The sequence below is a fragment of the Hypanus sabinus genome, chromosome 11 (genome assembly GCF_030144855.1).
Source record: "Hypanus sabinus isolate sHypSab1 chromosome 11, sHypSab1.hap1, whole genome shotgun sequence".
Lineage (NCBI taxonomy): Eukaryota > Metazoa > Chordata > Chondrichthyes > Myliobatiformes > Dasyatidae > Hypanus > Hypanus sabinus.
This window is the reverse complement of record NC_082716.1, coordinates 30,714,105-30,727,443: the sequence shown is the minus strand read 5'-3', so window position 1 is coordinate 30,727,443 and position 13,339 is coordinate 30,714,105. Positions and strand designations below refer to the sequence as shown.

General features: G+C 43.6%; 1 protein-coding gene across 1 annotated transcript in view; it reads right to left on the bottom strand.

The window, feature by feature from the left end:
* The window catches only part of LOC132401809 (CMP-N-acetylneuraminate-beta-1,4-galactoside alpha-2,3-sialyltransferase-like), a 579,106-nt gene extending 566,614 nt beyond the window's left edge, over positions 1 to 12,492 (bottom strand). Inside the window, exon 1 of the mRNA XM_059984032.1 lies at positions 12,289 to 12,492. The gene's annotated coding sequence lies outside the window, so the exon portion shown is untranslated. The remainder of the gene's footprint in view (positions 1 to 12,288) is intronic.
* Positions 12,493 to 13,339: the final 847 nt, after the last annotated feature.

The following is a 13,339-nucleotide window of genomic DNA, read 5'->3' as shown; positions in this document are numbered from 1 at the left end:
TACCTTGAGACACAAGTGAAGTAAAGGAAATTACAGAAGCATGATGTAGGATTTGGCCAGAATTGATTTAATTGGCAAGGATGATGGCAGAGCAGCAATTGCTGGAATTTCTGGAAGCAATTAGCAAGGCACAGGATATATACATCCAAAAGAGGAAGAAGTATTCCAAAGGCAAGATGACACAACTATGGCTAACAAGAGAAGTCAAAGCCAACATTAAAATGCAAGAGAGGGCAAATAATAGAGCAACAAATAGTGGTAAGTTAGAGGATTGGGGAGCTTTTAAATACCAAAAGGCAACTGAAAAGTGGTAAAGAAGGCAAAGATGGAATATGAAAGTAAGCTAGCCAATAATATTAAAGAGGATACCAGCAATTTCTTCAGATTCATAAAGTGTAAAAGAGAGGTGAGAGTGGATTTTGGACTGCTGGAAAACTATGCTTGCAAGATAGTAATTGGAGATAAAGAATGGCAGTTGAACTGAGTACATAGTTTGCATCAGTCTTCACTGTGGAAGACAATAGCAGTATGGTGGAAATTCCAGGTGTCAGGCGTCATGAAGTGTGTCAAGTTACCATTACTACGGAGAAGTTTCTTGAAAATCTGAAAGGTCAGAAGGTAGATAAGTCAACTGGACAAAATGATGTACACCCTAGGGTTCTGAAAGAGGTGGCTGAAGAAATCGTGGAGCCATTAGTTATGATCTTTCAAGAATCACTAGATTCTGGAATGGTTCCAGAAGACTGGAAAATTACAAATGTTACTCTCTTTCTTCAAGAAGGAAGAGAGGTAGAAGAAAGGAAACTATACACCAGTTAATCTGACCAAAATGGTTGGTAAGATGTTGGGAGTTGACTGTTAAGGATGTGGTTTCAGGGTACTTGGACACACGGTAAAATAGGCTCTAGTCAGCATGGTTTCCTCAAGAGAACATCGTGCCTGACAAACCTTTTGGAATTCTTCGAAGAAATAGCAAGCAAGATAGAAAAAGAAGTATCAGTTGCTGTTGTATACTTGGATTTTCAGAAGACTTTTGACAAGTTGACACATGTGAAGCTGCTTAACAAGTTACGAGCTCAAGGTATTACAGGAAAGATTCCAGCATGGATAAAGCAGTGGCTGATTGGCAGGAGACAAAGAGTGGGAATAAAAGCAGCCTTTTCTGTTTGGCTGCCAGTGACTAGTGGTGTACCAGTGGAATTTGTTACCTCAGGCAGCTGTGGAAGCCAAGTGAGGTTGATAGATTTGTGTTTGAGCAGGGAATGAAGGGATACTGAGAGAAGGCAGGAGATTGGGGCAGAGAGAAAAAATGGATCAGCCGTGATGAGAAGGCAGAGCAAGCTTGATGGGCCGAATGGCCTATTTCTGCTCCTATACCTTACGTAGTATATAATCTTCATTATTCCAATTACTACACTTCAAAATAGTTTCATTAGGAAGTCTTAAAAAGTAGAAAGGTGCAATGTTAATTCAGGGCTTTCTTGAATCTATCCCCAAACACCACCCCCCCCCCCCCCCCCAATTCTAAATTGCTTTTAGAAATATACATTTCTGCTGATCATAAAGCAAAAGTTCAAAAGTACTTTGAAGGTCATCAGGAGGATAAAAACAGCGATTTGCAAGTTTCTTTATAAAATAATCCAGAACACTGTAGTTGAATGTGATAAGAATCACTGAATTCTAAGAACACGTATGCGGGAGAACTAAAACTGAAGAAATTGTGGGAAGTTTTTTGATGATATTTGTTGAACTTGGACTCGAAATCCTGGCTTTCTCATCTGATCACCCCAAAGTAAACAGAAATATCTCTTCAGTGAAGCATCTCAATGAAAGATATCCTATCCACACAGAGGAGCGATAATAAATTACTTCCATGATTTCACTTCCTTCTTGGCGTGAGGCTGAGGACTGTTGTGGATGGCTTCCACTTTGTCCGCCTGTGCTTGAACACCTCCATGTCCCAGCTGGTAGCCAAGGTATCTGGTTTCCCTCTTGGCCTACTCACATTTTTGTAGATTGATGGTGTTATCGTTCCCCAGGACCCTGCACAGATGGTCCAGACGCTCTGACCACATCTGGTCATCTAGACAGTCCTCACTGCCTTGTAACGGCTGGTCCATCTGCCGCTGGAAGGTTAGTGGTGCACCATGAAGACTAAAGGACTTCACTGTGAACCGAAACTAATCCAGGGTTGTGCGGAAGGCAGTGAGGGGTTACAATTGGTCATTCAGGGGAACTTGCCAGTAGCCTTTATTAAGGTCCAGTGTAGTAATGTAGTTTTCCCATCTAATTCTTTCTAGTCGGATATCAATGCAGGGCATAGGATAAGCATAAAAAAAATGGCATTCAACTTACAGAAATCAATGCGTACCCTTAGGGCAGTGGTCCCCAGCCACCAGGCTGCGGACAGGTACCGGGTCATGGCCCGGTGTTTGGGCACCACTGCCTTAGGATACCGTTGTCCTTGGGGATGATAATAATAGGACTGCTCCACTCACTATTTGAAGGCTCTATGACTTCCAGCTCCAAATTTCACCCCTCAGGACCCCCACAGATTACTCTGGCACTCTGTAGCAGTGCTGGCATACTGAACCCTGGTCAGGTCTGATCCTGATGGAATTTTTTTTAAATCACATTTGTCAGCCCTCGTCCCTGCTGGTTGTCAGCCATTGAGATGGAAGAGATCAACCTTCCCAGACCCCTTAATATTGTGACGTGGGGTGGGGGGGGCGTGGTCGACTGCCCACCCTTGCATTTCTAATGACCAGCACTGTTCATGGTTTTTGTGTTAAAATGCTTTCGTAGAATTATGGTGGGAAGCTTCAGTTCAAGGGTCTCGGCCCGAAACGTTGACAGCGCTTCTCCCTATAGATGTTGTGTTCTACCGGCATTTTGTGTGTGTTGTTAGTTCATTTATTGTTAGATTTTGGCTTGGGTTATACCGTTACTTGCTTGTGTATTTGTTGGTCACCCTATCTGTAACCAGGGTGGGCGATCGTCACCTCCCCCATCGATATGAAACTAAGCTGTTCTCTCTCTGGGTTATGGGCCCAGTCTGTTTTGGTGCATATCATAATAAAAACCATTGTTGAGTTAAAGAGCTTCCTTGTCTGTCATTATGGACCAAATGTTCACCACAATATCATCATCCATGCATATTTCATTTGTAAAAATTTCAACAGAGGCAGGAGAACCAGCATATTTCCCACTGTGGCATTGCTGGTGTGTCTTTCCAGATCTTTTGGTTCTTCCCTCACATGGACTAGCATCCAAGTCAGGCAGAGATTGTAACTTGGCCATTGCTTTGGTTTTAGCACAAGACATGTCAAAATAAGAAAAAGCACCATCTACTCCTGGATTAACAAAGGGATGTGACTGGATATTTCCCTTCCTCAGTAACTCACGTTACACAGGCACCCCCACCTAAATCAAATACTTGTGGCCATCCAGTTCAATAGGGAGTTCTGCCAGTGACTCAGACTTCCAGTCATCATGGACACATTGAGCAGGCACTTGGCAACTGTAATCAACACCAAAGGCAGGGACATGGTTTTTCTTAATAAATGACAGTCAGCTACCAGAATCTAAAAGATCTTTAACACGTTTCCATTAATTATGACTATTATAAACACTCATTCTCCTCATCTTCTGCTTGCTTTCCATTACAATCATTATCAGCATCATCACATTCTCTTGATACATAGCACATACCTGACCATTTGGGCTTCTTAAGAGGACACACAAAGGACTTACAACTTGGCTGCTGAAAATGGCAGCAAATAAAAGTCTTAGAAGCAACCTCCAAGGACATTTTTCCCTCTTTTCTCCCACTTCCCAATTCCACAGGCGTTAATAATCTCTTGCTTTGGAATTATGGTTGTGATAGCACCCCCTTGCAGACATCAAGGTACATCAAGGCAAGTTTGGCCACAGTGTGTCCATCCATTGGTTCATGCTTTCAGGCGCATGTTCTGGTATCGGGAGGAAGAACCTGCAGCAACTGCTCCAAAACTATGGGCTCACCAATCTCCTCCTTGGACTTCTGCTCTGGTCAAATCCATCACTGGTAGAGACCCTTCAGGCGATGATACATCTCGGTGGGCAACTCGACTGTGGTAGAATACTGAAACGGGGCACTGATAATAGGATTCTGCTGATATCAACTCTAGCTAGCAGCACCTCCTTCAAATCAGGATAGCGGTGGACCCCTCTTCATCCATTGCAGTGTAGGCTTCAAGAGCTTCACCCGCCACTAGCAGTACTAGCTGGCAGCCCCACCCCTCCTCTGGCCATTGCCATATCCGGGCCATCCTCTCAAACCTGAGGAGACGGTTCGCAATATCGTTACACCTTGTTGATAAGATGGCATCTTGGGTTCTTTCTGCAGGCTTTGGAGTTCCTTCCTAATAATATCCTCTCTCCTTTGCTGAGCAAACAAAAAGTCTTGGAGTAGATTTTCCAGAGAGAGTTTGGAGAGTTTGGCTCTGGGCTCAAATTCTTCCTCCTCTGAGGTCTCCGCTGTTCCCCAGGCATCTGCTTCACTTTACACCTCAACTTGAGACCACAACTCTACCCTTCTCCTTGTTAAATGACCCTCTTTGTGACTGGCCCTCCCACTGCTGTCACCATATGTTACGTACGTGGGTTATGACGAAGAAAAATGGCTGCAGTGATTAGCACTTTCATGCAAGGGTGTTTAGTAGGTGCATCAAAATCAAACTTACAAAACAGAGGAGCTGAAGGCAGTGTGGACAGGGCCAACAAACTTAACCTGTTCTTCAACAGATTTGACACTGTGGCCCCTGCCCATCTCCCACATGATTCATCTGGTGTCGGCCCCCACCCAACACATACTCCACTCTCCCCTCCTACCCCTCTTCACAGCCCCCCACCCTGGTCTCGTGACTACACCCCTCCCCCACCTGAAACCACCACAATGGGCTTCACAGCTGAACAGGTGAGAAGACAGCTGAAACATCTCCACCCAAGCAAGGCTGCAGGCCCGGATGATGTCAGCCCCAGGGTGCTCAAAGCCTGTGCCCCCCAGCTATGTAGAGTAATTCACCATGTCTTCAACCTGAGCCCCAGTCTCCAGAGGGTTCCTGTGCTGTGGAAGACGTCCTGCCTCATTCCTGTACCAAAGATGCCGCGCCCCACTGGCTCTAATGACTACAGACCGGTGGCATTGACCTCCCACATCATGAAGACCCTGGAGAGACATGTTCTAGAGAAGCTCTGGCCTATGGTTAGGCCACACTTAGACCCCCTCCAGTTCGCCTACCAGCCCCGACTAGGAGTTGCCATCATCTACCTTCTGAACCATGTCTACGCCCACCTGGACAAACCAGCGAGCACTGTGAGGGTCATGTTTTTTGACTTCTCCAGTGCGTTCAATATCATCCGCCCTGCTCTGCTGGGTGAGAAGCTGACAGTGATGCAGGTGGACGTTTCCCTGGTGTCATGGATTATTGATTACCTGACTGGCAGACCACAATACGTGCGCTTGCAACACTGTGTGTCAGACAGAGTGGTCAGCAGCACTGGGGCTCCATAGCGGACTGTCCTGTCTCCCTTTCTCTTCACCATCTATACCTCAGACTTCAATTACAACACAGAGTCTTGCCATCTTCAGAAGTTTTCTGATGACTCTGCCATAGTTGGATGCAGCAGCAAGGGAGACGACGCCAAGTACAGGGCTACAGTGGGAAACTTTGTCACATGGTGTGAGCAGAATCATCTGCAGCTTAATGTGAAAAAGACTAAGGAGCTGGTGGTGGACCTGAGGAGGGCTAAGGTACCGGTGACCCCTGTTTCCATCCAAGGGGTCAGTGTGGACATGGTGGAGGATTACAAATACCTGCGGATACAAACTGACAATAAACTGGACTGGTCATAGAACACTGAGGCTGTCTACAAGAAGGGTCAGAGCCGTCTCTATTTCCCGAGGAGACTGAGGTCCTTTAACATCTGCTGGACGATGCTGAGGATGTTCTACGAGTCTGTGGTGGCCAGTGCTATCATGTTTGCTGTTGTGTGCTCGGGCAGCAGGCTGAGGATAACAGACACCAACAGAATCAACAAACTCATTCATAAGGCCAGTGATGTTGTGGGGGTGGAACTGGACTCTCTGAAGGTGGTGTCCGAAAAGAGGATGCTGTCCAAGTTGCATGCCATCTTGGACAATGTCTCCCATCCACTCCATAATGTACTGGTTAGGCACAGGAGTACATTCAGCCAGAGACTCATTCCATCGAGATGTAACACTGAGCAGCATAGTAGGTCATTCCTACCTGTGGCCATCAAACTTTACAACTCCTCCTTTGGAGTGTCAGACACCCTGAGCCAATAGGCTGGTCCTGGACTTATTTCCACTTGGCATGATTAACTAATTGTTATTATTTAATTATTTATGGTTTTATATTGCTATATTTCTTCGCTATTCTTGGTGTGGCTATAATGAAACCCAATTTCCCTCAAGATCAATAAAGTATGTCTGTCTGTCTGTCTGTCTGTCAAACATTAGCAAAAATAGCAAAAAGAAAACTGTCAATATTTACAAAAAGATATCTACCAGAAAATACAATTATAACTACATACAACTTCAGAAAAGACGATCCTTCACTCAAAGTCTAGATAAGATGATATTCAGAATTAGGTTTATTATCACCAACATGAAAATTGGTGTTTTTGTGCGATGCAAGAAAATAAAATAATAAGTAACAACAAAAATAAATAGTGCAAAAGAGGAAGGGAAAGATAGTGTTCATGGATCTTTCAGAAAACTTGTGGCGGAGGGTGAAAATCTGTTCCTAAAACACCAAGTGTTTGTCTTCATGCTCTTCTACTTATCCTTGATTGTAGTAATGAGGAAAGACTATGTCCAGGATGGTGAGGGTCCTTAATGATAGGTGATGCCCATTTGTAAACTGGAGTAAGAAAGAAAAATAAAGTGTACTTTTTCAGTGCTCAGATATTTGAGCAATCATGAAATGGGAGAAGGCTGCTTAACACATTCCTCCTTATTCTCTAGAGGAGATACTTTTAAGAAAACATTTAAATCAATACTGAATCAATCTGTATTCTTCTCACCCAGCACCTCATGAATTCTGTCTGTTCCTCCCAGTAATCCTTCTGGGTTTCCAGTTGCACGAATTTGCAGAAAATAGAAGTGCACTTTTATTTGCAATATTTCAAGGACATGCGATGGTATTTTGGAGAGATTTTTCATAGTGAGGTGCAGGGTAATGGAAACAGGGATGCTTCGCTTGCAATTTCCTCAGATCACACGGAATAGATCGAAGTATTAGTATAAATGTGGCTTGAAAAAATTATCACCGTTGTTGAATATTGTATAATCTCTGGATCTATCAGAGAATAAATTGCAACACTACGTTTAACACTTTAAATGTAGCAACTTGCCTTACTTGGACACATTGGCGCAATTTCAAAGTATTTCAATGACACTGAACAGTTCATCCACAATGGAATTGTAATTCTATTCAGAAGCTGTCTCAGATAAGTAAATTCAGCGATATCAATCTCAAGCAAAGTTAACTAAATTAACATGGAAAAAATATTCAGCCCTTTGAATGTTTTGTGCAGCACATAAAAATATGCATATTTATCCTTGGGAAGCCATCTACCAACTATCAACATGAGCCACTTATTCAACACAGCAGAGTCAGGCATACAAATAATGCTGTTCAAACTGGAAAGGATTTCAAGGACAGTGATATCTGCAGCCACTGTGATGTCTTACTTTCTTGGCCTTGGCTTAGTATAGTTTAGTATATAGTAGAGCAATACGGATGCTGGAAAATTGAAATAAAAAAAAACAGAAAATACTGTCTGACCTGCTGTTTCCAAAATCTTAAATTTCTATTTCATATACTGTTGATCGTTTTGCACAGCCTGCAAGGCTGGGAAATGTTTAATGGCCATTTTTATTAGCCATGAAATTGATGCAAGGAATACAACAGAAGGTTAGGCATAAAATTATTATGTTGTACATTATATTTGTACGAATGTCAGCATCCTCAATTAGGGAATTAAGAAATGAAAATCACCAAGATCAAAATTAAATCTCTGTTCAGGGGTGCAGTGCTGCTGGAGCTCACCGGAACGATGCTCCAGCACCTCTGTAAAAAAAAAGTCAAAATAAACAAACGGGGAATTTAACAGCGACTGCTTATTAAATAGAGGGAATTTTAAGGAACAGGGGTTTGGGGAGAATGGGTGGTGGCTGGTGGGGAAAATACCACTAAGAACATTAGAATATTTGATTATTTTTGGTGAAATCCTGGAGCTGTGACTGTTTCGTGAAATTCCTCCTCGCTTGACCTGTTGGCCCAGCATACCCTGCTGTAGCCTCCCGCCATTTCACAGATCCTCAGTTTCTCTCCAGCACTCATTGTCTGAGCATTGTTCGCTGAGAAAATAAAAATCTTAGATCTTTTGAAAAGTGGCATGTCGCTTGCCGAAGTGGGCTGTAAGGTCGGTAAGAACGAATCGATCATTCGCACAATAAAGTGGAAAGAAGCTGAATTTCATGGAAGTGTTAGTGCTACTCCTACAACAACAAAAATGGTCTCTCTGGTTCGTGATAAAGTGCTTGCAAAGACTGAGGAAGCATTAAGTGTGTGGCTAGAGGGCATGTCACAGAAGCATATCCCTGTTGATGGCAAAATAATGCGTGAAAAATCTCTTAGCTTCTATGAGCACTACTGTGAGGGGGTTGAGGGGAGCGCGAGGAAGGAGTTTAAGGCTAGTAAGGGATGGCTGGCTGGCTACGTAAAGTGCTACAGCCTCAAGAACTTAAAGATCACTGGAGAATTGGCATGGCAGATGTACCAAGTAATCTATTATGGAGCCAATCAAAGTACACGCTTGAAGTCTCTCAGAAAAATTAATTGTTGATCACAAACTATCAAAAGCTCACAGTGCTGCTCTAAGTGTAGAAAATATAGCTAGTGAAGATGCTCTTGGAAAATTATGTGACACCCTGAATGCTTCGCATCTAAAGGCAACTTGTTTAATTTTTTGTTCTGCATATTATTAGACTCAGAATGACAGGCCATATTCTGATCACTTTGGCTTATTGGAACTTAAAAAAAATGGTATTGACATTGGAATTGGACCACATTCCCACACTAGTGCTACAGAGATAATTAATCACATACTCATTAATATGAAAAAGAAAATTTGCCAGCATATCAAGCAGATAAATGGCAAATTTTCTGTTCTCATTGATGAATCAATAAGCCTGAGCATTAAGACTGCCCTAATAGTTTATTTGAAATGTGAAAGTGATCCCCATTTTATGTTTTTAGATCTAATTGAACTGCCTGATCAGAAAGCTGCAACGATTGCTGAGCATCTACTGAACTGTCTCAATGACCATGGGTTTGATGACGCTTGCTTGAAACAGAACCTTGTAGCATTTGCTAGTGATGGGGCGAGTGTAATGTTTGGTGTCAAATCTGGTGTTGCTGCAATTCTCAAGGAATATTATTCGGCACTGTCTTAATCACAGATTAGAACTTGCAGTAGGTGATTCGGTGAGAGAAATTTCAATCAGTTACGGACAAATTGTACTCAGTTTACAGTAGATCACTTCTAAATCAAAAGGAACTGTCTGAATGTGCCTCTCAACTAGAACAACAAATTTTCAAAATAGGCCATGTAATGGGCACCAGGTGGGTAGCTAGCTCATTTCGAACAGTTTCAGCAGTGTGGCGAAATTATGAAGCATTGTGTTTTCATTTTGAAAAAGCAATGAAAGATGACACCAGACCTGGGAGTGACAGAAAAACCTATGAAGGTCTGTTGAAAAGACTCTCTTCAGAACAGTTTCTATTCGACTTAGCTCTAATGTATGACACGTTGCATGAACTTGGTTTACTCTCACAGCGTTTACAGAAACACACTACTATGATTGTATATGCAGACAAACTGATCCAACAGAGCACAAGATCAGGGCATGGACTGAGCAAACAACCTGGTACAAAAGCTCTAGAAGCTCAAGAGGCAGTTAAAAAGGGGAAGTTTGGAGTAATTACCTTAACAAGCAACAACAAAATTGTCTCCATTAATTATCTAGTTTCTTACTAGTCTTATCAACAATTTGCAGCACAGTATGTTCACAGCAACATCCTTGAAAGGTTCTCAAACTTCTAAAACTCAAAGTATGTATAAATCCCTGCAAAATTAAATGTGTGTCCTTAATAAAGATAACTGGCCTGCTGAAATACCGCCTAATTATGGACAAGCTGCAATATCATCTCTCTGTTAGAGGTTTAAGCTTTCTTCCTCCTCTGTAATAAATGCCTTCAGAGATTATGTGGAGGATCATGGACACCACACCCCCCCCCCCAAGATTTACGCCCATTACTCAGCTGTTCACAAGTTATTCCTATTAGTACTGCTGAGTGTGAGAGAGGATTCAGTAGCATGAACTTGATAATAACGACATGCTCAAAAATTCTCATAAATCATGTATCAGCACTTATGTTTGTTAAACCACACGGACCTCCTCTAGTTCAGTGGAATCCTGAGCCATATGTCACATCATGGCTGCGGTACCGCAGATCAGCAGATGACACCAAGACAAGTGTTGCTTCAGAACCCTGAACACATATTATGCCTGATCAAGATGTACAAACAAGCTGGATGAACTCAGCAGGTCGGGCAGCATCCGCTGAAAGGAGCAGTCAACGTTTCAGGTCAAGACCGTTCATCAGGACTAAAGAATGGGGGGGCAGGGGCCCTATAAAGAAGGTGGGGGAAGGGTGGAAAACCAATCAGAGGAAAGGTTAAGGGGTGAGGGAGGGGAAGCAGGGAGGGGATAGTCAGGAGAAGTGAAGAAGGAATCTAAGCGGAAAGCACTATGGGTAGTAGAAGAAGGCAGAATCATGAGAGAGGTGATAGGCAGCTAGAAGAGGAGACAGAGTGAGACTGGATGGGGGAAGGGAGAAGGAGGGAATTACCGGAAGTTGGAGAATTCGATGTTCATACCAAGGGGCTGGAGACTACCCAGACGGTATATGAGATGCAGTAGAGGAGGCCATGTATGGACATATCCAAATGGGAATGTGAAGGAGAGTTGAAGTGAGTGGCAACCAGGAGATCCTGTCTGTTGTGCAGGTGCTCGATCCCAATTCTGCGTCGGGTCTCGCCGATGTAGAGGAGGCCGCACCAGAAGCACCGGATGCAATAGACGACCCCAACAGACTCACAAGTGAAGTGTTGCCTCACCTGGAAGGACTGTTTGGGGCCCTGAATGGTGGTGAGAGAAGAGGTGTAGGGACAGGTGTAGTACTTACGCTTGCAGGGATAAGTGTCAGGTGGGAGATCTGTGGGGAGGGACGTGTGGACCAGGCAGTTATGGAGGGGACAATCCCTGCGGAAAGCAGAGAGGGGTAGAGAGGGAATGATGTCCTTAGTGGCGGGGTCCTGTTGAAGGTGGCAGAAGTTGCGGTGGATAATGTGCTGGATCCGGAGGCTGTTTGGGTGGTAGGTGAGGACAAGGGGAACTCGGTCCCTGTTGTGGTGACGGGAGAATGGGGTGAGGACGGAGCATCTGCGGTATACTTCATATTTACATATTACGCCTGACCCTTTTGGGGAAATTATTGTGAACCTTCTTACTGGTAGCATTTGGTAAGTAGGTAATTACTGCATGATAGTATAAGAAGCTTGACATTTATCTGCCTATTACATGAATGGGACAAGGATGTCGCCCGCCCAGTACATGAAATGAGCAGATATGCAAATTGGGGGTCACGCCCACTTTTTTATATATCTATATGAGGATGTAGGAAATGGCAAGCATTTTGTCAACTGCGACACCTAATAAATTAGCACTGCACCCGTCTCTATTGAAATTACACGTTAACCCTTTAAGTACTTCACTTACTTCCAGTTAAGTTTCACAGTTTAATCTCTGCCGCACTTAAAACCAGGACCCATACATTCCAAATACTGACCGTCTACAGACAACAGTTCTCAACCAGCGCGCAAGTTCACAGCAACTTTTTCGGTATAGTTATGACGGTAGACAGTCGGCTTGTGCGCAAATGTATTTTCTCAGGACTCCGATTTTCAGAGAAAAAGATAAAAGGAATGTCATCAGTCCCCCGTTCCTTATATCTGGGTTATGCGACTAGCTCAAGATTTAGCACAACTCCATTAATCAGCCCTAATGTGATCCGAGCTCCTTAGATCAATGGTTCTCTTTTCACCCGTGTGCGCAAAACAAGGACAAAAGGACAAAGTATTTGAAATACTCACATCTGCCTGATACTTCATAACCCCAGTGTGAAGCTCTTCAAAGACACTGCGGACAAATTCTAGGTAAAGCGGCGCCGAAACCATCTCCGTGCTGCTCCCTCATATTATCTCCGGTTGTGGGGGAGCGCATGCGCACTAGTGCTCCTGCTGCCAGCTCCTTCCAAGTCTTTCTGTCCCAGCAAATAAGTCGTCGTTTTCCTCTGCTGCGAGTTCCGATCCTTAAAAAAAAATCAGCCAGTAGCCAAGTTACGAAGCTTCTCTTAATCATGCATGAACAGCCCGCCCTCACCAGCCTCTTCTGCAGTCAAAGCATCACAGTGCAGACACAAAGAACACTAGAGCGCCTAAGCCAGCCAAGGCGAGGAAAGAGAAAGCGCTCTCTCTGCTGCTGTCAACAGCCAACTTCACCAGTGCTGCTGTCCTCCTCGTCTGCTCCCACAATAGATCGTGCAGAATACAAATGGCAATTCATAAAATTTCCAGTTCACTGTAGTTATTTTCTTGCCGCAATCCACACGTTTTCGTGGCGAATCTTCCTTTCTCCACTCAATTCTCTCTTCCTGCTAAAATGCCACTTATCCCTCCACTAGAACAAGATTTTTTTAAAATGAGACAAAATAACAATATTCAGAGCAGGAGCTTGGTAGTTCTTCAAGTATCTTAACAGCTTAAAACAATTCCGATTGAGGTTAGAGACGTCAGCTCTGGCATGGATTGTAGGCCATTGCAAAGCTTAAAATCATGAATGGCGGTGGCGTGTCTCTCTCTGGTGACTATGCGAATCCCTGCAGCATCCGGAGGCCGACCTCAGAGCATGTTTCAAGAGGGTGAATGTTCACAAGACATCAGCCTCTCAAGGTGTACCTGAGAGGGCTCTGAAGGCAACTGGCTGGAGTGTTCAAAGACACCGTGACAGTTCAAAGTAAATGTATTATCTTAGTACTGTATATCATCATATACAATCCTGAGATTCATTTTCTTGTGGGCATACTGAATAGAATAATAACCATAATAGAATCAGTGAAAGACTGCACCAACTTGGCATTCAACC